Raw genomic sequence first — 24,237 nt, 5'->3', positions numbered from 1 at the left:
TTCCTGCTTCAAGTACCCTGAGCAGTGGCCTTAAAGGGACAGTCCAGGAGCAGGTAAATGGCACAGTCATACTTCAAGCCCTAGACTACCATCAGCAACACAATGCTGACATATACAATCAGATAACAAAAAAGGGACTTGTGTTTAAATAGCAATTTATCACCTTTCAAAGCATTGCATATTGGTTGGGTCTTTTCAGGGTAGACGTGCGAAAATGTTTACCCTGTCCGGGGGATCTAGAACATGGGGTCACTATCTCGGTATAAGTGGTCAGTCATTTAGGACTGAGATGAGAAGAATTTCATTGCTCAATGGGTTGTGAATCTTTGAAACTCCTTACCCCAGAGAACTGTGGATGTTCAGTTGCTGAGCATTTTCAAAGTAGGGGTTGATAGATTATTGGGTACTAAGGGAATAAGGGATGTGACGATAGCGAGGGAAGTTGGAGTTGAAACAGAAGATCAGCATGATCTTGTTGAATGGAAGAGCAGGTTTGAGAGGCCTAATATCTATTCCATCTCCTATTATATAAATTACATTGTACAATGATTGTTGGTGAGTGTGGCACTCATCTCTTGTGCAGAAAGATCTCACGAACAGCAAGGAGCAGAATGGCCAGTTCATCTGGTTTCAGAGGTGTCATTTGATGGAGGAATGTTGTTCAGTAAGCAGGAGAATTCCTTGCCTTTACCTCCAACAATGGTCCTAGAGAATCAGCTTAAATTGGGGGGAAATGGGGGATTGAACCCACAACCTTCTGACTCAGAGATATGGGAACACTGCCAACTGAAGCAAGCCAACACAATAGTTTACTGTGTATAGTTATGCAAAATACCCTGAACAGAAGCAAATGCCTTTCAGAAAGTATTTGATAAAGTCCCTCATGAGAGACTGTTAACTAAAGTTGAAATTCACGGAATTGAAGGCAAATTCTTGACCTAGTTAGGAATTGGCTGAGTGTCAGGAGACAGAGAGTAAGGATAATGGACAGGTATTCTAATTGGCAGAATCTGACTAGTAATGTCCCACAAGGATCTGTGTTGGGGCCTCAACTATTCACTGTATTTATTCACAATTTAGATAATGGGATGGAAAGTTACATATCCAACTTTGCTGATGACACAGATTGTAAGCATTGTGAGATGGAAGCATAAAATTACAAAGAGATATGAATACTGAGTGAATGGGCAAAAGTATGGCAAATAGATTTCAACGTAGGCAAATGTGAGCTCCTCCATTTTGGACCTTAAAAAAGGATAAAGCAAGGGTAGCCTCTAAATGGTGAAAAGCTAGAAACAAAGGAGGTTCAAAGAGATTCGGAAATCCCGGTACACTGATCATTAAAATGTCATGAACAGATACAGAAAATAATCAAGGTGGCTAATGGAATGCTGGCCTTTATATCCTCAGGACTAGAACACCAGAGGAGAGAAGTCATGATCCAGCTATAAAAAGCTTTGAGCTTTTGAGCACACGTGGAATACTGCAAGTTCTGGGCACCACACTTTAGGAAAGATATACTGGCCTTGGAGGGAGTCCAGTGCGGATTTCCCAAATGATACCTGGACTCCAAGGGTTAAACTCAAGGAGAGATTACACAAACTAAGGTTGTATTCCCTGGAATTCAGAAGATTAAGGGATGAGTTGATCAAAGGGGAACAGATAGGGTAGAGAGAGAGAAACTATTTCTGCTGGTTTAGGGACTCTAGAACTGGGAACCATAGTCTAAAAATTAGAGCCAGATGTTTCAGGAGTTAAATTAGGAAACACTTCTACACACACACAGGGTGGTAGAAGTTTGGGAACTCTCCTCCACAAGTGCCAATTGATGCTAGACCAATTGTTAATTTTAAATCTGAGATTAATAGACCTTTATTATCCAAAGGTTTAGGGGATCTGGTGTGAGAATGAATGGCAAGAACAGGCTTGTGGGGCTGAATGGCCTCCCCTGTTCCTGTGTTCCTGTTGGCGGGGATACAATGAAGTAGCTAGTCAAAACTAATTTGAAACCAATGGTATTAATATATGTGCGAACGTGAGTCTTTTTTATAATGAGCCTTTTAAACAATCAAGCAGAATTTTCAGGAAACTCATTGTTGTTTCAATGTTGGGATCATTATGCTACAGAATGCCAATAATCCTGACCCACTGTCCTCAGTACAACTTAAGGTATTGTGTTGTTTGTGTGTAGTTTCAGGCATCCCATTAAAGAAAGGATGGAGATGTAGTAGTAAAGGTAGAGCATTGATTCACTAGAGTATTACCAGGGTTATTGTTAAATAGAACTTAGGGGCAGAATTTTCCAACTTTCGGGGGGTGGGGGGAAGTTTAAGAGCGGGTGCGTAGAGGCGCGCCTCCGATCGGCGCCCCCAATTGGCGGCACGCCGCCATTGGACGGGCCAATTGAGGCTAAGTGCTGCCTCAGGGAGATTGGCTGTACAATGAAAAATGTGAGAAATAGAAGAAAAAAATTCCCCTGACATGTCCCCTTATGTGACACTGTCACATGAGCTGGTGCATGTCCATCACTTTTAAATACAGTTTGATTAAGTTTTTTAAAACCTACATGAAACCTCATCCCGCCGGTGGATGAGGTTTTCATGCTTTTTCTAATGCCCGTCAGGGGATCTTGGCCTGTCCGCCGGCCTTAAGGTTGGACGGGCAGGTCCATTAATTAGTTTAATGACTCTGTCGATGGCCTCAATTGGCCATTGACAGGTCGGCGGGCGCACAGCTGATTCTGCTGAGCCCCCGCCTACCGGAAAATTGAAATGGGGCGGGGTGACGTCGGGAGTTCCGCCCAACGTCATCCCGCGTCACTTTACGCATCGGTGAGCGGGCCCAGCACCCTGCTCGCCGACTGGGTAATCCTGGCCTAGGGCTTTTTTCACAACAAAAGCAAAAAATGCTGGAAAAACTCAGCAGGTCTTACAGCGTCTCTGGAGAGAAAAACAGAGTTAACGTTTCGAGTCTTTAGTTCTGAGGAAGAGTCAGACAGACTCGAAACGCTAACTCTGTTTCTCTCTCCACAGATGCTGCCAGACCTGCTGAGTTTTTCCCAGCATTTTCTGTTTTCGTTTCAGATTTCCAGCATCCACAGTATTTTGCTTTTATCTTAGGGCTTTTTTCACTGGAGCTGAGAACGTTGAGGGGGCGACACAATAGAGTTCTTCAAGACTAGGAAGCATCATAAACAGGTAAATAGTGGCAGATAGTTTGCAGTGATCAGGGGAGCCGGTACATAGAGAGCACAAATTGAAGATGCTCACAAAAAAGAATTGAGGCGGGGGTTAGAATTTTGTGAATAGTTTGCCAATAAGCATTTTCAAAATGGAATTCGGTGTTAGCTTGCAAAAGGGTGTGGGGATTGAGGAGGAGAATTGAACTAGCTTAAATAGCTCAGATGCAGAAAGGCACTAGCACAGGCTCGATGGGTCAAATGGCCTGTTTCTGCGCACTCATTTGAAAGGATTCTGTAGGAGATTGCGTAGATCCAAACCACTCGCTGCTGAAGTGACAGGGCTTGTCACTGTGCAGTCACTCATACTGTTACAGGGCCTTTACCCTGAAGTTAGGAAAATTTCAAAAAAAAAAGATACTCAACAAAATCCTTTGAAGATGGATCTGAAAGGAAGCCCCGAGGCAGGGATCCAAGAATGACCTCAAACTGAGTTAGACGCAGACGATTCCAGTATCACTGGTATTCAAAGGAATAAAAAGGCAAAAAAAAAAAATTATAAATGAGTCAAAGGATTAGAAGAAAAGGCAAAGTAAAACTTGATGTGTCAGTGACCTTCCCAGTTGCTGTTCTCAGACATGACAAAAGTCAGCAAAAAGCCGGGGGCTGTTGATTGGGAATATTACACAGAATAACATGGGATGCACGGCACAGAAACAGGCCATTCAGCCCCAGCCAGTCCATGCCGGTGTTTGTTCTCCACTCCAGTCTCCTCCCATCTTTCCTCATCTAATTCTCTCAGTGTGACCCTCTGTTCCCTTATCCCTCAAATGCTTATCTCGCCTCCCCTTAAATCCACCTCAACGATGTCCTGTGGCAGCAAGTTCCTCATTCTCACCCCTCTCTGGGTAAAGGAGTTTCTTCTGAATTTCCTATTGGGTTTCTTGGTGACCATCTTAAATTGATGGCCCCTAGTTTCGCTTTCTCCCCACAAGTAGAAACATTATCTCTGTATCCACGCTATTAAAACCTTTCACAATTCTAAAGGTCTTGATTAGGTCATCCCTCGGCCTTTTCTTTTTAAGAGAAAAGTGATGCAGCCTGTTTATCCTTTCCAGATGGGTATCATCTCTCAGTGCTGGTGCATCATTACGGCACTGACTCCAGTGGCTCCATATCCATTTTATAATATGACGACCAGGACTGCACGCAGTGCTCGAAATAGGATTTCACTAAGGTTCAGTCCAAGTTTGGCTTGCATTTGCACTTTGTATTTTTCTATTCTACTTCTCGTTTCTAACCCTCTAGAAATAAACATGAGTGCTTGTTTTGTTTTTAATGGCCTTGTTGACCTACACCACAACTTTCAGTGATTTGTATAATTGTACTCTCAGATCCCTTTATTCGTCTAGGTGTGATCAGCTGTAATTTAAACAAAACACATTAACTGTCCCCCAAGTCGGTAATTTCCAAAACTGGGGGCGGCTGGACCTACCCCACAAGGAGTGAGGTGAAGAGAATTTCAGATCCAACACTGGAGTGGAGCCATCAGCTTCAGTGCGAGCGCAGTGTACCGCTCAATACATCCAGACCTGGTGCCTCCAGGGAAGGGAGTTCAGGTCTTCCAATTGACTTTGAGATCCTTACTCCATATATAATCCATTGAGTGGATCCCTGGGTGGGAGAGCAAAGGAGGGCGGGGCAGGGGGGGTGGTGGCGAGGGGAAGAGGTAAAGAGAAACATAAAGCCAGGTACGGTGGAGAGTAGGTGTGATTACCCTGCTTCACGATGAGGACACTGCAGTTTTACGATAGGTTTTTGATTTGGATTACAAACTGCTCCTGATCCATAAAATCGCACTATAAAGGTCTGTAAATGTTTGCGAGAGAAATGAATGCCAACAGTCAAAGAGAGAGAGAGAGACAGTTGGGAAGGAGGACAGAGAGAGAAAGCAGTGGAGGAGAGAGAAACAAAATTGGCAAAAGGGAGAATAAAACACAGGATAAAAACCGGGGCTGAGAGAGATTTTTTTTAAAACAAACTTACCAACACCAGTATCCTTCGGAAGTGAGGTTAGAAGGACACATTGACAGGGCCTGGCCTGAAAAGGTTTGAAATGGGTGAAGCAGTGGATTTATTTTCTAACAATTGCAAATGTTTCTGTGCTAAATGTTTCTGTGAGGGACACTCCATCCTGATGGAATGATTCACCATCATTATGATTGCTCACTCGTCACTCTTTGACTGACTGAAGGGGGACTCTGCAGTATTGTGAAAATAGTGATTCATTATTGTCAGGATGGAGTCAAAACAGATAATAGGATTATCTTAGCGTTTACTTATTGCAGCATATTGGTTGGTTCGCCACAAGAGACTGACGCCACTAATCAAACAGCATGTGCACATAGAGTGCTTTTTTTCCCCTCTGATCTCTCTCTTGTCAACAGTTTGAAGTATTTTAGCTCGGTTTAGCTGACAGAATCGCCCATCATATATTGTAGACCGCTTGTTAAAAGTTTATAGGGAAAATAAAAATGCCTCAGATTTCAGTGAGATTTAAATGAATTAAATAATTAAACTTCAAAATGGATGAAATAAGGCAGAGACGGGCCTAGCAGTTCTAAACTTCCCTCAGCACTTTTGTCCCCCTCGGTGTTAATCCTCTATTCCTCCTCCCCCTTGTTAGTCTTCCCACATCCGCGGTGGCCATGGTGAAAGTACCATCCACCAACCTGCACAGGGACCACCAGCAACGTCATACATCGGTCACCTTGCCAGGTAACTTGAGGAGTAACACTGTGCTCGGTCTCAGCTGCCGGACCTGGAGCCACTCGTATCCATCCCCTCACACCTCAAATTCCTGATTCAGAACAACAATTGTTCAGAACGACCACTGTTTAAAATTAAGGGGTCGCCCATTTAAGACAGAGATGAGGGGAATTTTTTTCTCTCAGAGGGTTGTGAGTCTTTGGAACTCTCTTCCTCGAAAGGCGGTGGAAGCAGAGTCTTTGAATATTTTTAAGGCAGAGCGAGGTAGAGTCTTGATTCACAAGGGGGTGAGAGGTTATCAGGGGGTCGGCAGGAAGGTGAAGTTGAGGTTGTAATCAGCTCAGCCACAATCCCATTGAATGGCAGAACAGGTTCAAGGGGCTGAGTGACCTACTTCTGCTCCTGACTCGTATGTTCATATGTAGCTTGTTTAAAGCCTGGAGCTGGTCATGGATCTGCCCTGTTGATTATGGTAAATCTGCAGCAGCAAAGGAAGGTCAAGTTGGAAAATGAAAGGGTGAATTCAACATCGTTCACTACAAAATACAAAATGAACAGCCCCTCCCCGGCCCCCCTCCCTAAACCCCCCCCCGCCCCTTGCAATACATTTTTGCTTCCCTTGCCCAAATAGCTTAACCAAGACTGGCATCTCCCCATGACATTCAATGGCATTATAGTCGCTGAATCCCCTGAATCACTGTACTATCAACATTCTGGGGGTCACCATTGACCAGAAACTGATTCTGGACCAGCCATGTAAATACTGTGACTACAAGAGCAAGTCAGAGGCTGGGAATCCTGCAGAGAGTAACTCACCTCCTGTCTCCCAAAAGCCTGTCCACCATCTACAAAGCACAAGTCAGGAGTGTACTGGAATACTCCCCACTTGCCTGGATGAGTGCAGCTCCCACAACACTCAAGCAGCTCAACGCCACCCAGGACAAAGCAGCCCGCTTGATTGGCACCACATCCACAAACATTCACTCCCTCCACCACCAACGCACAGTAGCAGCAGTGTGTGTCATCTACAAGGTGCATTGCAGGAATTCACCAAGGCTCCTTCGACAGCACCTTCCAAACCCATGATCACTACCATCTAGAAGGACAAGGGCAACATGATGGAAACACCACCACCTGGACATTTCCCTCCAAGTCACACACCATGCTGAGTTGGAAATATATTGCCGTTCCTTCACTGTAATTGGGTCAAAATCCTGGAACTCCCTCCCTAACAGCACCGTGGGGTACCTACACCACATGGACTGCAGCGGTTCAAGAAGGCAGCTCACCACCACCTTCTCAAGGGCAATTAGGGATGGGCAATAAATGCTGGCCTACCCCTAGGAGTAACAAGGGAGAGATAGGGCTTCACACTCAGCTTTCCAGCCAACCTCTGAGGCCTGCCCATTGTGAAACATTCTTAAATTGAGGTATATTCCTTTCCAAATTACAGGGTGACCAATATAAGCCTTCAAGCAGCAATTATGAAAATAAAATCAACAGAAAGGAAAACAACAAGGACTGAAATTGACCTAAGAGCTTTTACCAAAACATAATAAACCTCTGGATTCCTTGCCAAGCAATGTTATGCTTGGATATGGATTGTGTGTTCCTCAGGATTTAAGTTATAATTGTGCCTGAGTTATGGTTGGAGCAGATAATGGACCTGATTGGTTGTGGCTCTCTGCAGCCACAGATAGAAGAGGGGACACAAAGGTGGTTAAAAAAATTCCGCTTGTTTCCGGGGTCTTGACATAGCCCTGTGCCCGTGACACTGTCCAGGCCACTGCAGCCTCAACAAAGAAATGCTACAACACAACTTGGATCTTTAACAGTTCTAAAAAAAATGGGATTTCTCACCTCTCCACATCTCTCTCCTCCTTGAAGATGTTTGATTATGCTCCTGTGAAGCATTTTGGGACATTTTTACTGTGGCAAAGGTGCTATGCAAATGCACATTTGTATTATTGTTGAAGGACGATGAATTGGTTGCTTGAGGTTGAATGTTTTAGCATGCCTCAAGGCTGCTTTAGAGGTGCCGCAATCAGGCAGGCTGAGGTCAAGGGTCTACGGAACAGCGCAATGGCTTGAGCCTGGAAACAGCAGCCTGATCTGGTCAGGATACTTGGAGGTTTGGTATGTAATCTAGGCACTTCCTGGTAGATACAGGTTTCTGATGAATTCCCCTGTGGTATTCTGAACTTGGTGGCACCTAGGATTCAGAAACAGGAGGGAGGGAGACACTCAGACACAAGTTATGTCACCGTACTTGTGAACAATACCATAGGAGAAGAGTTTGAAGGGGTCAAACATAACATTGGAAAGTTGAATATAGGAAATAACCGAACATTTGGGCTGAATGTATCTGAAGATGAGGAAATCCCAAACACCCCATCCCTCACAGGAGCTTCTGAAGGTATCCAGACTAGATCTGCTTGATTTTCCAAAGTGGCAGGAAAATTATTCCCTCGAGGAATGATCTCAGAAATAGGACCAGGGCAGGAAAATCCCATCTTGGCAGATGGGAATGGCTCATGGAGGCTCAATAGCTACAACACCAGGAAATTCAAAGTTGGAATCCCAAGAATTATGTGGCTCCTTGTGAAGGGAAGAGCTCACAAGTGTTAACCGGGATAGCCTGAGAAAGAAGCAGTGCCAGACGTGAATGGAGACAGTAGGGGGTGAGGGTGAGATGGGAGAGAAGGAGGGGGAGATAGTCTCTCCCATGCTGCTTTTCCACTTCTTCATTTCACAGCATCTATGGATAGATCGACAGGATACCACAGCCCCACTATCCTGACTGAGCTGGTGGGAGCATGGTCAGTGTTGTGGAAAAATGCAGAGGAAAATAAGATGGTGGAAATAATCTTACAAATAACAATTATTTAAAGGAAAATCATTTAAAAGATCTATTGAAGCCCCAAATTATACTCAATGAAGCCATGCTAAAGTATAAAGTGATGGAAGGGGTCATCAACAGTGCTATCAAGCAGCACTTGCTTACCAATAACCTGCTCACTGATGCCCAGTTCAGGTTCCGCCAGGGCAACTTAGCTCCTGACCTCATTACAGCCTTTGTTCAAACATGGACAAAAGAGCTGAACTTCCAAGGTGAGGTGGGAGTGACTGCCCTTGACATCAAGGGTGCATTTGACTGAGTGTGGCATCAGGAGCCCTTGCAAAACTGGGGTCAGTAGGAATCTGGGGGGAAAGCTCTCCACTGGTTGGAGTCATACCTAGCACAAAGGAAGATGGTTGTGGTCAATGGAGGTCAGTCATCAAGTTTAGAAGAATGGGAGGTGACCTCATTGAAACATATAAGATCCTTAGGGGGCTTGACAGGGTAGATGCTGAGAGGTTGTTTCCCCTTGTGGGAGAGTCTAGGCAACACCTCAGACTAGTGGGCACCCATTTAAAACAGAGATGAGGAGCAACTTCTTCTCTCAGAGGGTAGTGAATCTGTGGAATTCTTTACCACAGAGGGCTGTAGAGGCTGGGTCATTAAGTATATTCAATATTAATCAGTAAGGGAATAAAGGGTTATGGGGAAAAGGCAGGAAAGTGGAGTTGATGATTATCAGATCAGCCATGATCTCATTGAATGGCGGAGCAGACTTGATGGGCCGAATGGCCTACTTCTGCTCCTACGCCTTATGGTCTTATCTCAGTTCCATGGCAGCACTGCAGGAGTTCCTCAGAGTAATGTCCTAGACCCAACCATTTTCAGCTGCTTCATCAATGAGCTACTTCCGTCATAAGGTCAGAAGTGGGGATGTTTGTAGATAATTGCACAATGTTCAGCACCATTTGCAACACCTCAAATGCTGAAGCAGTCCATGCACATATGCAGCAAGACCTGGACAATATCCAGGCTTGGGCTGACAAGTGGCAAGTAACACCTGTGTCACACAAGTGCCAGGCAATTACCATCCCAACAAGAGATAATCTGACTATCTCCCCTTGACATTCAATGGCATTACCATCGCTGAATCCTCCCCAGGGAGTTACCATTGACCAAAATCTGAACTGGACTAGCCATATAAATACAGTGGCTACAACACCAGGTCAGAGGCTAGGAATCCTGCGACGAGTAACTCACCTCCTGATTCCCCAAAGCCTGTCCACCATCTACAAGGCACAAGTCAGGAGTGCAATGGAATACTGTCCATTTGCCTGGATGAGTGCAGCTCCAATAACTCTCAAGAAGCCTTATACCATCCAGGACAAAGCAGCCCGCTTATTGGCACCCGATCCACAAACATTCACTCCCTCCACCACCAGCGCACAGTAACAGCAGTGTGTACCATCCACAAGATGCACTGCAGGGATTCACCAAGGCTCCTTAGACAGCACCTACAAAACCCATAGCTACCATCTAGAAGGACAAGGGCAGCAGACACATGGGAACACCATCACCTATAAGTTCCCCTCCAAGCCCCACACACCACCCTGACTTGGAAATATATCACTGTTCATTCACTGTCGCTGGGTCAAAATCCTGGAACTCCCTCCCTAACAGCACTGTGGGTGTACCTACACCACAGGGACTGCAGCGGTTCAAGGAAACAGCTCACCACGACCTTCTCAAGGACAATTAGGGATGGGTAATAAATGCTGACCCAGCCAGCGACGCCCTCATCCCACGAATGAATTAAAAAAACAAGGACAAACAATATACTTCACTCTGTCACCGTGGATTTAGCAGGAATTGCAAATTGGTTACTATTCTCCCAACTTGGAATTGAGCTGCGTGAAAGAGGAGGGTATGGAGGCTGGAGGTTGAACCTGGTTTCATCCCAGTCCTTTCTGAGGCTTAAAGGGATACTGTCTCTTTAAACGCAGCTCTGCTTTGCAGAGTGCAGGCTGATTAATTTCATGTGACAGAGCGTCAAAGCAATGAGGACGTCCGTTAACAGTATTTTTTGTTTTCTTTTACTTTTACCACATGTGGATGTCACAAATAAATCCTCACTTTAATTTGCATATTAATTGGACAAAAACGTCAACCATCTTTCATTAAATGAAATGATCCGCCGATTTGGAGACATAAAAATGAATAGTTACTGAAAACTGACCATACATATTAAACACAGAGGGCTCGAGTCAAGTGTTAAAGGGACAACAAGCCCTTTATTTAATCTTAATAGACTGAATTTTAAAACTATAAAGGACGTTAATAAAAAGCACAAAACAATATTTCCTCTGAAACGACCTAACCCTCAAAGCATTTAAAATTAAGCTTGTCAGAGGAGATGATAGTTGCAGTATAGAAATGTGCAGCTATGCATACAAAAAACACTGAAGCTGGAATTTTTATACTTGTTACACGCTCCGAAACACAGTGAGTTTTATTCAGAATGATGCAGAGGTTTTGCAGCCCTCTGATAGTGAAGTGTAGCCTGGTATGGTTGGCTCTTTAACATTCAATTTGCACAGCGCTCTGGGGTGAGGGAGTATGTTTGGTGATGAGCTGCCTGGTAACATGTACCAGTGACCTGGCCATTGGAATCAGGTAGTTGAAACACTTCGACTCTCCAGGAATCAGTTCGGTGGGTCCCTCACAGATGCAGACGATAGATTATTTGTGCACTCTGGCTCAAAGTGATTGCACCCTTATGCCGGGTGGAACAGGCTGCCAAGGACAGGAGGAGTCATTAAAGGTTCAATGCAGCAATGGTGATGAGAGAGCTGCCTTGCGCCAGTCCCATTAAGCAATGATCTGGCTGGTACTGCATGGCACAGATTACAGTACAGACTCACACAGGAGTACAGGTCAGATTCTAACAATGGCAATTTCCATTGGGTTTCAGGAACACTTTGGCCACAATTCTTCCTTATCTATCAGTTTCATACTGAGCGTGCTCTAAACACCTGCTGAGACTGTCCAATGCTGTAGTGACCACACTCCTGCCCCCCCGAGCCTGACATGTTCCACTCCCAATATTCCTTCAGCTCACTCATCTGTCCCCCACTAACCTCTGACCCATTGAGCTTGACCTCTGCCTCTGTGTGTCCCTGTCCTAGGCCACACTGACCCTGCCCCATGCCGCACTGACCCTGCCCCATGCCACACTGACCCTGCCCCATACCACACTGACCCTGCCCCATGCCACACTGACCCTGCCCCATACCACACTGACCACACCCTGTGCTACACTGACCCTGCCCCATGCCACACTGACCCTGCCCCATGCCACACTGACCCTGCCCCATACCACACTGACCCTGCCCCATGCCACACTGACCCTGCCCCATACCGCACTGACGCTGCCCCATGCCACACTGACCACACCCTGTGCTACACTGACCCTGCCCCATACCACACTGACCCTGCCCCATACCACACTGACCACACCCTGTGCTACACTGACCCTGCCCCATGCCACACTGACCCTGCCCCATGCCACACTGACCCTGCCCCATGCCACACTGACCCTGCCCCATACCACACTGACCACACCCTGTGCTACACTGACCCTGCCCCATGCCACACTGACCCTGCCCCATGCCACACTGACCCTGCCCCATACCACACTGACCCTGCCCCATGCCACACTGACCCTGCCCCATGCCACACTGACCACATCCTGTGCTACACTGACCCTGCCCCATACCACACTGACCCTGCCCCATACCACACTGACCCTGCCCCATACCACACTGACCACACCCTGTGCTACACTGACCCTGCCCCATGCCACACTGACCCTACCCCATGCCACACTGACCCTGCCCCATACCACACTGACCACACCCTGTGCTACACTGACCCTGCCCCATGCCGCACTGACCCTGCCCCATACCACACTGACCCTGCCCCATGCCACACTGACCCTGCCCCATACCACACTGACCACACCCTGTGCTACACTGACCCTGCCCCATGCCACACTGACCCTGCCCCATGCCACACTGACCCTGCCCCATACCACACTGACCACACCCCGTGCTACACTGACCCTGCCCCATACCACACTGACCCTGCCCCATACCACACTGACCCTGCCCCATACCACACTGACCACACCCTGTGCTACACTGACCCTGCCCCATACCACACTGACCCTGCCCCATGCCGCACTGACCCTGCCCCATGCCACACTGACCCTGCCCCATGCCACACTGACCACACCCTGTGCTACACTGACCCTGCCCCATACCACACTGACCCTGCCCCATGCCACACTGACCCTGCCCCATACCACACTGACCACACCCCGTGCTACACTGACCCTGCCCCATACCACACTGACCCTGCCCCATACCACACTGACCCTGCCCCATACCACACTGACCACACCCTGTGCTACACTGACCCTGCCCCATACCACACTGACCCTGCCCCATGCCGCACTGACCCTGCCCCATGCCACACTGACCCTGCCCCATGCCACACTGACCACACCCTGTGCTACACTGACCCTGCCCCATACCACACTGACCCTGCCCCATGCCACACTGACCCTGCCCCATGCCACACTGACCACACCCTGTGCTACACTGACCCTGCCCCATACCACACTGACCCTGCCCCATGCCACACGGACCCTGCCCCATACCACACTGACCCTGCCCCATGCCACACTGACCACACCCCGTGCTACACTGATTTCAGACTGAGTGATGTTCAAATCAGGCAAGTGACATTTAGCGGCAGCAGCAACATTCAGATGTCGTGGGTAATTCTCTGCTGAATGTTCGTCCTTATCTTTGATCTCTGACACTGGTGGGATTTCCTGTTTAAGTTGCAAACAGGACAAATTACAATCCTTTAGAAATTTTGAAAATGTTTCTTTTCTTAATTAAAATTTTATTATATATTTTGGAAAGCGGGTAAGTACAGTGCTGAACAAATATGTAATAGTGTCCACGATAAATTATACAAAAGATCATTCATAAATAAATAGATATTCACATGAACACACTCATTAATATCATTAATTTAACAGCCGGAAGCAGAACTGAACCAGGACAGGATCTTCTCAAGTCGATTTTACTGGGATTTTGCTGATTTTTCAGTATCTTATGGGATTAGGTTTGATGAGGACCGAGAGTAAACTGGTGAAGGCCTCACAGGGAGTGAATGCTAGGAGTAGGCCACCCTCCACTGCCCTGAGTTTTCTTTTATGTTTCTTTTTCCGTTTTCTCCCTCAAACTTGGTTTGACACGCCATTTGCCGAGGCGAACAGGGGGAAGTGATTTTAAGGGGGGGGGGGGGGGAACAGCTGTTCTGCAGTGCTTCCTCTTGTTTTCTGCCTTGCCTCCTGTTCCTGCCCTTTGCAGTTGTTGTTTGTGTGGCCTGCTGGCATATTTCTGTGAATTTTCTGAAACTGGTGTGATAAAGCTACGGCGCCAGCTGGGAAAGAGCAACAAAAATGCTTTGAAAACTCAGCTCCTGTGCGGAGACCCATTTATCTTGGGGGGGGGTGGGGGGGGGGGGGGGGGGGGGGGCGGAGGGGCAACCAGGAAACGGGGAGGGAGTTACGTGGTTTGTAATCCAGGTGAGGCCTTTCGGTGACATCATAAAGTAGAGCACTTTATAACTACCCCAGCTCTGGAATGGGATTCTCATCCTGAACTCCACCCCACCCCCCCACCCCAACCAACATGTTTATTTTCTTTTAAGATTGAATTAGCTGAATTAGGGTTTCTAACAGCGGGGTATACCACGCAGAGTGGGCTGGTTAACTCAGTCGGTTAAGTCTGTGGTGCAGAATGGTGACCCAATGCGTGTTTAATCCCTGTACCGACTGTGGTAATACATGGAGATCTGCCTCCCCACCTTGCCCCATGCTTGCCACCAGCTTTATAACCAATTGTCTCTCTCTCTCTCTCTCATGGAGAGACTTGCCTATGGTCCTTTGACAGCTAATTACCAGAGATCTGTGTACAATGCAGTGAGTTGCGAGATAAAAAAAAAGAGAGAATGTTGGCACCAACTGAGAGGAATATTGCTGAAGAACCCCAGCACCATGAGACTCGAGTGGTGTGTGGAATGTTTCAAGGCGGGTGGCTGGGGGTGGGGTCGATCCTTAAGGCAGGGTAGCACCTTACAGCGTAGGTTACTCCACGTACCCTTCCCCATCAGTCCAGCGGGGAAAGAGTTCAACGTCACACTCCTGATAGGAAACCCGGTCCACCCGAAGATCATATTGAAAGCCTAGCTGCGTGATGGGACTTGCCGTCCCAGTGTTTCAACTGACAGTGAGACAGTCTGAGGGCAATGCGCACACCAAGTTTCCACACCACGTTCTGCCAAGCGAGATTCCCCTTCGGCAGTGGGAAGTCAGGAAATGTTCCCTTCCACACAAATGGCAGAGGAAGTTCAGAGGTGAAACGTAGGAGCAAATCGTAATGTAATTAATTCCCTCATGACTCAGCCAGCGAAAGCACTGACCTGCACCCAACTGAGGTGGTCAAGCCAGGAAGATCCCATCATATTCCATGCCGACCATCACTGGATAGGCAGCTGGTGCTCTAGAAATGGCCGTGCGTCTTCCTTTCCCTTGCCCCACACATACATGGACCTGGGAGGGCAGAGAGCCCTTGCCTGACAGCTCTCCAGTGTCCCCTCTGCTAGAAAGGGGTGTTGTCACAGAAAGAGAGTCAGCAGGCTGCACATTCTGGAGAATTCACCAACACAGAACATCTCAGAGAGAATCCATCAGAATGGGTAGCGTTGTGGAAAAGGAGATAGTATTGTTTTGATCCACTAGGATTTGCCATTGTGGAGCACCTCTGGGAAAAGGAGATAACACAAAGCTCCACACAGCATAAAGGTGCCAGGATGTAATGCCTCCTGCAGGAGACTTCAGCACTCCCAGGTCTCAGGATCTTCTTGTAGTTTGTGATAACTGATGTGCCACTTATAATTGCGTTCATTAACAGATCGTATGCACCCAGCCCCCCTCCTACAGAGTTCAATCTATTCCACAGAAAATGCTGGAAATGCTCAGCAGGTCTGGCAGCATCTCTGAGAGAGAAACAGAGTCAATGTTTCAAGTCAAATAGAACTTCTTTATTGGACTCGAAATGCTAACTCTGTTCCTCTCTCCACAGATGCTGCCAGACCTGCTGAGCTGTTCCAGCGTTTTATTTTTAATTCAGATTTCCACCATGCACTGTATTTTGCTTTTATTTCATTCAAACCTTTTTCACTTTCATTTCAATTACTTTTTTGTTCTTGCAACATGTGCAAAAAAAAAACTTTTTTGGAATTGGCATGTTTGTGCAGTAGAACAAGCTCCTTTACAAAGATAGACAAACTCTTAACTCCAGCCTTCTGTGACAGCCTATAGATCACCCACAGAACATAGCTCCCTGTAACCATATAAATGTTCTCGACAATAACACACTCCCAAAGACAGCTCCAGAGAACGAACTTAGTGCTTGTTAAAACCATTGGAGCTCGTTTCTGTTAAATATTTTGAAGGGTTTTGATCAGCAGCCGACAAGGATGTGGAAACTGGTGACAGGAGGTTTGAATCTTCCTGTCAATTGGTACAAACTGGGTTTGAAACTCTCAAAATTCACATCTGCTCAAATTACCTAGTTTACATTTCTCAGCTGTTAACCAAGTTCAGTGTATTTTTAAACACATTTAATTAATTAACAAATAGATGCCAGCTGGCCTACACAACTGAGCTGCTATCTTTCCCATTAGTCAGTCTCTCCTCAGTTGCCTGGTAGTGTTTTGCCACATATATATTCTTTTTTTAAACAGTTACTCTATTTCACAGAGATTCAGGCAGTTATCTGATTCTGCAGAACTTTTAACTGAAAACAGATTCCACAAACATGTGGCAACCCCAGCATTCTCATCACTCCTGCTCTGATGGCACCTTCCCAAGAAACTGAAGACTTGGATTTAGCCTACAACTGCAGTTTTACGATAGCATTTTTATTTCTCTCCTGCCATTTTTCTCCACCTGTGAAGATGCTAACTCAAGCTGCAGCAGGTCCCACAGGAACCTTGGATGCCTCCCAAGTGCCAGTTCTGCATGTGGGAGCCTAAACAGTGAGTGTTGGCAGCCTATTCAAGCATGTCCTTACCCACATACACACGCAGCACACGTGTAGCACACACTCACACATGCAGCACACAGCATGTGCACACTCACAGCAGGCGGAGCACACACACACTCACATGAAGCATATACCCATGTGTAGCACATGTGCACACATACATACATGATGCACATATAGCATACGTGTAGCACTTGCACAAGCAGACACAACATATGCAGCTCACGCAGAATATGCAGACTCACACATGCATTTCAGACACAAACTTATACACACATGCCCCCTCAAATACACACACAGCACATACACACAGATACATGATGCACAAATAGCATATACTAAAGCAGAATACGCACACACACATGCAACACGCACATGTACATTTTTTATATTTATATATATTTTTTAGAACTGGATTGCTATCAAGAATGCAAACTCCCTCATTCTAGCTTGCAGATCCTCTGCTGCACCTCTAGCTCAGATCTGTGCCTCAGCACAGACAGATTGAAGCAGAGAGCTATCCTTATCTGTTTTTCCTTATTCATTCATGGGATGTGGGCTTCACTGGCTGGACCAAGGTTTATTGCCCATCCCTAGTTGCCCTTGAGAAGATGGTGGTGAGCTGCCTTCTTCAACTGCTGCAGTCCATGTGATGTAGGTACACCCACGGTGCTGTTAGGGAGGGAGCTCCAGGATTTTGACCCAGTGACAATGGAGGAATGGCAATATATTTCCAAGTCAGGATGGTGAGTGACTTGGAGGGGAACTTCCAGGTGGTGGTGTTCCCATCTATCTGCTGCCCTTGTCCTTCTAGATGGTGGTGGTCGTGGGTTTGGAAGATGCTGTCTAGGGAGCCTTGGTGAATTCCTGCAGTGCATCTTGTAGATGGTACACACACTGCTGCTACTGTGTGTCGGTGGTGGAGGGAGTGAATGTTTGTGGATGGGGTGCCAATCAAGCAGGATGCTTTGTCCTGGATGGTGTCCAGCTTCTTGAGTGTTGTTGGAGCTGCACTCACCCAGGCAAGTGGGGAGCATTCCATCACACTCCTGACTTGTGCCTTGTGGATGGTGGACAGGTTTTGGGCAGTCAGGAGGTGAGTTACTTGCTGCAGGATTCTAGCCTCTGACCTGCGCTTGTAGTCGCAGTATTTATATGGCTAGTCCAGTTTCTGGTCAATGGTAACGCCCAGGATGTTGATGGAGGGGGATTCAGCGATGGTAATGCCATTGAACATCAAGGGACGATGGTTAGATTCTCTTTTGTTGGAGATGGTCATTGCCTGACACTTGTGTGGCACGAATATTACTTGCCTCTTCTCAGCCCAAGCCTAGATATTGTCCAGGTCTTCCTGCAATGGGACATGGACTGCTTCAGTATCTGAGGAGTTGCGAATGGTGCTGAACATTCCACAATCATCAGTGAACATCCCCACTTCTGACCTTATGATAGAAGGAAGGTCATTGATGAAGCAGCTGAAGATGGTTTGACCTAGGACACAACCCTGAGGAACTCCTGCAGTGATGTCCTGGAGCTGAGATAACTGACCTTCAACAACCACAACCATCTTTCTTTGTGCTAGGTATGAATCCAACCAGTGGAGAGTTTTCCCCCTGATTCCCATTGACTCCAGTTTTGCTGGGGCTCCTTGATGCCACACTCGGTCAAATGCTGCCTTGATGTCAAGGACAGTCACGCTCACCTTACCTCTGGAGTTCAGCTCTTTTGTCCATATCTAAACCAAGGCTGTAATGAGGTCAGGAACTGTGTGGACCTGGTGGAACCCAAACTGGGCGTCAGTGAGCAGGTTATTGCTAAGCAAATGCCATTTGATAACACTGTTGAAGACCCCTCAATTAATTTATTGATGATCGAGAGTAGACTGATGGGGTAGTAATTGGCCGGATTGGATTTGTCCTGCTTTTTGCGTACAGGACATACCTGGGCAATTTTCCACATAGCTGGGTGGATGCCAGTGTTGTAGCTGTACTGGGACAACTTGGCTAGGGGCATGGCAAGTTCTGGAGCACAAGTCTTCAGTGCTATTGCCGGAATATTGTCAGAGTCCACAACCTTTTCAGTATCCAGTACCTTCAGCCATTTCTTGATATCACGTGGAGTGAATCGAATTGGCTGAAGACTGGCATCTGTGATGCTGGGGACCTCCGGAGGAGGCCGAGATGGATCATCTACTGAAGATTGTTGCAAATGCTTCAGCCTTATCTTTTGCACTGGCGCACTGGTGTCCTCCATCATTGACGATGGGGATATTTGTGGAGCCTCCTCCTCCAGTGAGTTGTTTAATTGTCCACCACCATTCAAGACTGGATGTGGCAGGACTGCAGAGCTTAGATCTGATCTGTTGGTTGTGGAATCGCTTAGCTCTGTCTATCACTTGCTGCTTATGCTGTTTGGCATGCAAGTAGTCCTGTGTTATAGCTTCACCAGGTTGACACCTCATTTTTAGGTATGCTTGGTGCTGCTCCTGACATGCTCTCCTACAGGTTTCATTGAACCAGGGCTGATCCCCTGGCTTGATGGTAATGGAAGAGTGAGGGACATGCCAGGCCATGAGGTTACAGATTGTGTTTGAGTACAATTCTGCTGCTGCTGATGGCCCACAGCACCTCATGGATGTCCAGTCTTGAGCTGCCAGATCTGTTCGAAATCTATCCCATTTGTCATAGTGCCACACAATATGATGGAGGGTATCCTCAATGTGAAGCCGGCTCTTTGTCTCCACAGCGACTGTGCAGTGGTCACTCCTACCGATACTGTCATGGACAGGTGCATCGGCGGCAGGTGAGTTGGTGAGGCTGAGGTCAAGTATGTTTTTCCCTCTTGTTGGTTCCCTCTCCACCTGCCACAGACCCAGCCTATCAGATCTGTCCTTTAGAATCAGCCAGCTCAGTCAGTGGTGGTGATACTGAGCCACTCTTGGTGATGGACATTGAAGTCCTCCAGCCAGAGTGCCCTTGGCACCCTCAGTGCTTCCTCCAAGTGGTGCTCAACATGGAGGAGCACTGATTCATCAGCTGAGGGAGGGCGGTACATGGTAATCAGCAGAAGGTTTCCTAGCCCATGTTTGACCTGATGCCATGAGACTTCATGGGGTCCAGAATCAATGTTGAGGACTCCCAGGGCAACTCCCTCCTGACTGTATATCACTGTGTCACCACCTCTGCTGGGTCTGTCCTGGTGGGACAGGACATACCCAGCGAAGGTGATGGTGGTGTCTGGGACATTACCTGTAAGGTAAAATTCCGTGAGGATGACTATGTCAGGCTGTTGCTTGACTAGTCTGTGAGACAGTCTGTTTAGTTGACTCACACACTGAGCTGTGCATTTACCCATCAACCAGTTTAGGTGAACATCTTTTATCTTATTCATCACCTGATGTCCTGGAATAAATGAGGTGTTGCACATTCTTGAAAGTGATCTCTTCATTCTGACCATCATGCGGAGTTTCAAAAGCATCACTAACTCATTTGAGTAGGGATAAAAATTATTTAACCAAATTTACTTTGAGGCTTTCACTATGAATCTTGTGCAAAAGAGAAACTATCCATTCTCAGTATTGTCCAAAAACCCTTGGTGATATGGGCTATGGTCGTATTAATTAATGTACTATATAACAGGATTGGAAAATTCACAGCAAATTGCAATAGAAGGGAAGGTTTATATCATACTGAGTGTGGTACATTCTCACATAATATCGAAGTGCAAAGGATCAGCAAAAAGCTTTTTCCAACTTTTTCAGCACGAAAGGATGTCTTGAAATATTATGAACCTATGAACAATAGCTGCCAAGCAAAGCACCTCTGATCTGCTTGGCCTGTCTCACATAAGTCCGATCCCTTGTGTGTCACAATATATTCATGTATATACTGTATAATGGCGTAGTGATAATGTCACTAAACAAGTAATCTAGAGACCCAGGCTCATGCTCTGGGGATTCAGGTTCAAATCCCACCACGGCAGCTGGTGGAATTTAAATTCAGTTAATAAATCTGGAATTGAAAACTAGTCTCAGTGATGGTGACCTTGAAACTATCATCGATTGCTGTAAAAACTAGATAGTTCACTAATGTCCTTTAGGGAAGGAAAGGAAATCTGCTGTCCTTACCTGGTCTGGCCTACATGTGACTCCAAACCCCACAGCCGTGTGGTTGACTCTGAAATGCCCTAGTAAGCCATTCAGTTCAAGGGCAATTAGGGAGGGGCAACAAATACTGGCCTCGCCAGCGACACCCACATTCCAAGAATACATTTTTTTTAAAACTTGCAGGAGGCAAAAAGCCAAGCCAATTTCATTCTTAGCAAATCAAGGAAATTCCTCTCGGACCCTGTCAGGCGATTGAAACCGGCCCTGGACATCAGTCTGAACCAGTCGACCTGCTGACGCTGACTTCTGGAGTTTTATAGTTTTAAGCTGCAGCCCATTCGATAAATGAAACGCTCAACAAACCCCCCCCCCCCCCAGCTTTTCGGATTAGTTATTTTAAACTCCCATTCATTCATCCAACCAACCAATTCACTCAGCCTTGAAATTACCAGGCGGATTTTCCGGGAAAGTGTTGGATATATTTCCAAAGCTGCAAAAGTGGGTGACTCTGACCTCCAGAAGGTTTCTGAATGTTCTGTACCTGGTCAGGCTGTAAGACAGTGCTTTGAGCTCTAAGGAAGGGTCATACAGACTCGAAACGCTAACTCTGTTTCTCCCTCCACAGATGCTGTCAGACCTGCTGAGTTTTTCCAGCATATTTTTGTTTTTGTTTCAGATTTCCAGCATCCGCAGTATTTTGCCTTTATTTAAGACAGTGCTGCTACAGTACTCTCGCTGCCTGATGAATAGTTAGGAATAGATTAGGTGGGTCATGCATGCACATATTCATAGGGTGGGATATGTGCCCTAAACAGTTGTATAAGGACATATAAGGATTGTCAGAGGTCCCAAACTGGTTCACCAGCAGTGCATGTATTGGAGCACTGATGCAGGATGTGGTCCAACAGCCAGAGACACTCGTGTGTGTGTGTGTGTGTGTTTGTTAAACGAGTAAAATTTGTTACTTCTGCAATAGTGAAACAAAATGAGTCGCCTCTCTGCCTATTGCTGCCGCTAACGACAGATGCATGAGGTTTTTAATTTGCTGCCCTCAGCACAATGCGAGAGACAGGGGGAAGAGAGAGAGAGAGAAATTGTCAGGATTTGTTTATGTAATCTGTTGCCAATCCACTGCACTTTTCAAACTTTTTTTTACACCATTTCACTGGTAATTGCCCCCGTGAAAGCAGAATTTGCAGAATCCGAACTGCAGCTAGTCCAGGCATCCCAGAGAGTATTATCACACGCACTAGAAATAACTTAGAAAGCAGCCGGACCCATATTAGGTAATGAATTTGAACCAGAAAGAAGGGAACAAGAAATTTATTGACAAGCTGGTGTGACTCCGAGGTTATAGAATACCCTCAGCTCCTTCCAGCTATTGTGGTTTTGATGCTAAACCAGGGCAGGGGTGGGGGTTGCAAGATGATACATAATGACACAATTGTTATCTCCCCCCCCCTCCCTCCCCTTCTGTCACAAGTGGAAGGAGTGGAAAATTAAAATTAAATGCTATTTGCGATAAAGAAATGTAATAGCGCGATCAGAAATATTGCTGTTTGATTTGGAGGGTGAGGCGTTATCAAACCTGCCTTACAGTTTAAAACTGCTGATAAAATGGCAAAAGGATTGAACTCTTTTTTATGGGGGGGGGAGGAAATGAGTTTGGAAATAAAGGTTCGATTCTGGGGGAGAATCTGAGCAGCTGTTGCCTTTTGACGCTTTAATTTGCTTTTTCAATCTGTTGTCACAAGACCTGATATTCCAGCAATTCTTTAAAAATATTTTGACACGTTTTCCATAAGGTGCGTATGCATATATGTGTTCACGTGTGTGTGTATACACGTATGTGTGTACATGTAAATGTATATATATATAAAGTGTGCATGTATTTGTGCGTATATGTATGTATATGTTTGCATTTGTGGTGTGTATATATATATATAAAGTGTGCATGTATTTGTGTGTATATGTATGTATATGTGTGTGTTTGTGTGTACACACGCCATTACTGAATTTAGGGTTCCGTTACAGTCTCCTACGGGAGAGATCACCGCGCATTTTTGCACCAGTTGGTAACTTTCATTTGGCCTCAGTCCATCACTTTGTGAGCTGGATTCCAGGAAGGAGAGTTAACCAGTGCCTCTTTCTCTCTCTCTCTCTCTCTGTCTGTTTCATTCTCTCTCCCTCTCTCTCTCCCCCTTTAACCACTCTCCTCCTGAGGGTTTTTGTGACCCAGTGCAGTCAGTGCTGAATATGTGGTGTAAGCGCCTTTTCTCTTTTCGCTCTGGTTGGTGGGGTGACGTTAGTGGTGGGGGTGGGATTTGGTGGGGGGTGGGGTGGGGGGGGGGCGGTGGGGATGGGGTTCGGGGCTGGGGGTGGTGGGTGGGGTAGGGTTTGCAAGGATACCAATACAGAAAGGGCCAATAGTTCAAGAGGCTCATCAGCTGTTAGAAAAATGAACATTTATTCACTAAAAATAAACTTTCTTTGTAACTTTTGACCTTCCACCATTGTTTTGACAGGAGGGGAAGGCTCGAGAGAAGCTGCTGTTACTAGATGTACCAATCTGGCTGGATTGGTAAGTTTCGGGTGTCATTTGCCTTCCAGTTACTTTTCTCTTGTCTAGTCCACCATTATATTATATTCTTCCTTAATTTGATAATTTTGAGGAATTATGAGAATTTAACGATTAATCTGTAAATAAATACCGATAGAAGCCCACTGTATCGTTCTGATGGGCCGACAGGGATGATCCATTCACTTTTCTGATTTACAGTTATTTGTCTAGTTTATTGATCACAAAATGACATTGTGTGTTTGTATCATTTCAGCATGTTTCATGATATAAAGTGCTAGTAATTAAGTTACTAACAAGTCTTAAAGCTGTCAGAGGACATAGACTGTTACAAATGCAGCCTCTCCATTAACTGCTGATGAAATGGCTCCATTTGCTACAGAACAACCATGTTCAATTAACTATATAAAATTCTTAAGGGGCCTGACAGGGGGTAAGATGCGCAGAAAACGCTTCCCTGGGCTGGAGAATCTAGAACACAGGATCTGAGAATTAGGAATCAGCCATTTAGGACTGAGACAGGGAGAAATTTCCTCACTCAGAGGGTGGTGAATCTTTTGAATTCTCTACCCCAGAGGGTTG

General features: G+C 46.2%; 1 protein-coding gene across 1 annotated transcript in view; it reads left to right on the top strand.

Moving 5' to 3' along the window:
* Positions 1-24,237, top strand: part of casz1 (castor zinc finger 1) — a 383,715-nt gene that overhangs the window by 108,808 nt on the left and 250,670 nt on the right. Inside the window, exon 3 of the mRNA XM_041206599.1 lies at positions 23,603-23,658. The gene's annotated coding sequence lies outside the window, so the exon portion shown is untranslated. The remainder of the gene's footprint in view (positions 1-23,602; positions 23,659-24,237) is intronic.

The sequence above is a fragment of the Carcharodon carcharias genome, chromosome 15 (genome assembly GCF_017639515.1).
Source record: "Carcharodon carcharias isolate sCarCar2 chromosome 15, sCarCar2.pri, whole genome shotgun sequence".
Taxonomy (NCBI): domain Eukaryota; kingdom Metazoa; phylum Chordata; class Chondrichthyes; order Lamniformes; family Lamnidae; genus Carcharodon; species Carcharodon carcharias.
Note: the sequence above shows the minus strand (reverse complement) of the source record. Positions and strands in the feature narration are given on the sequence as shown.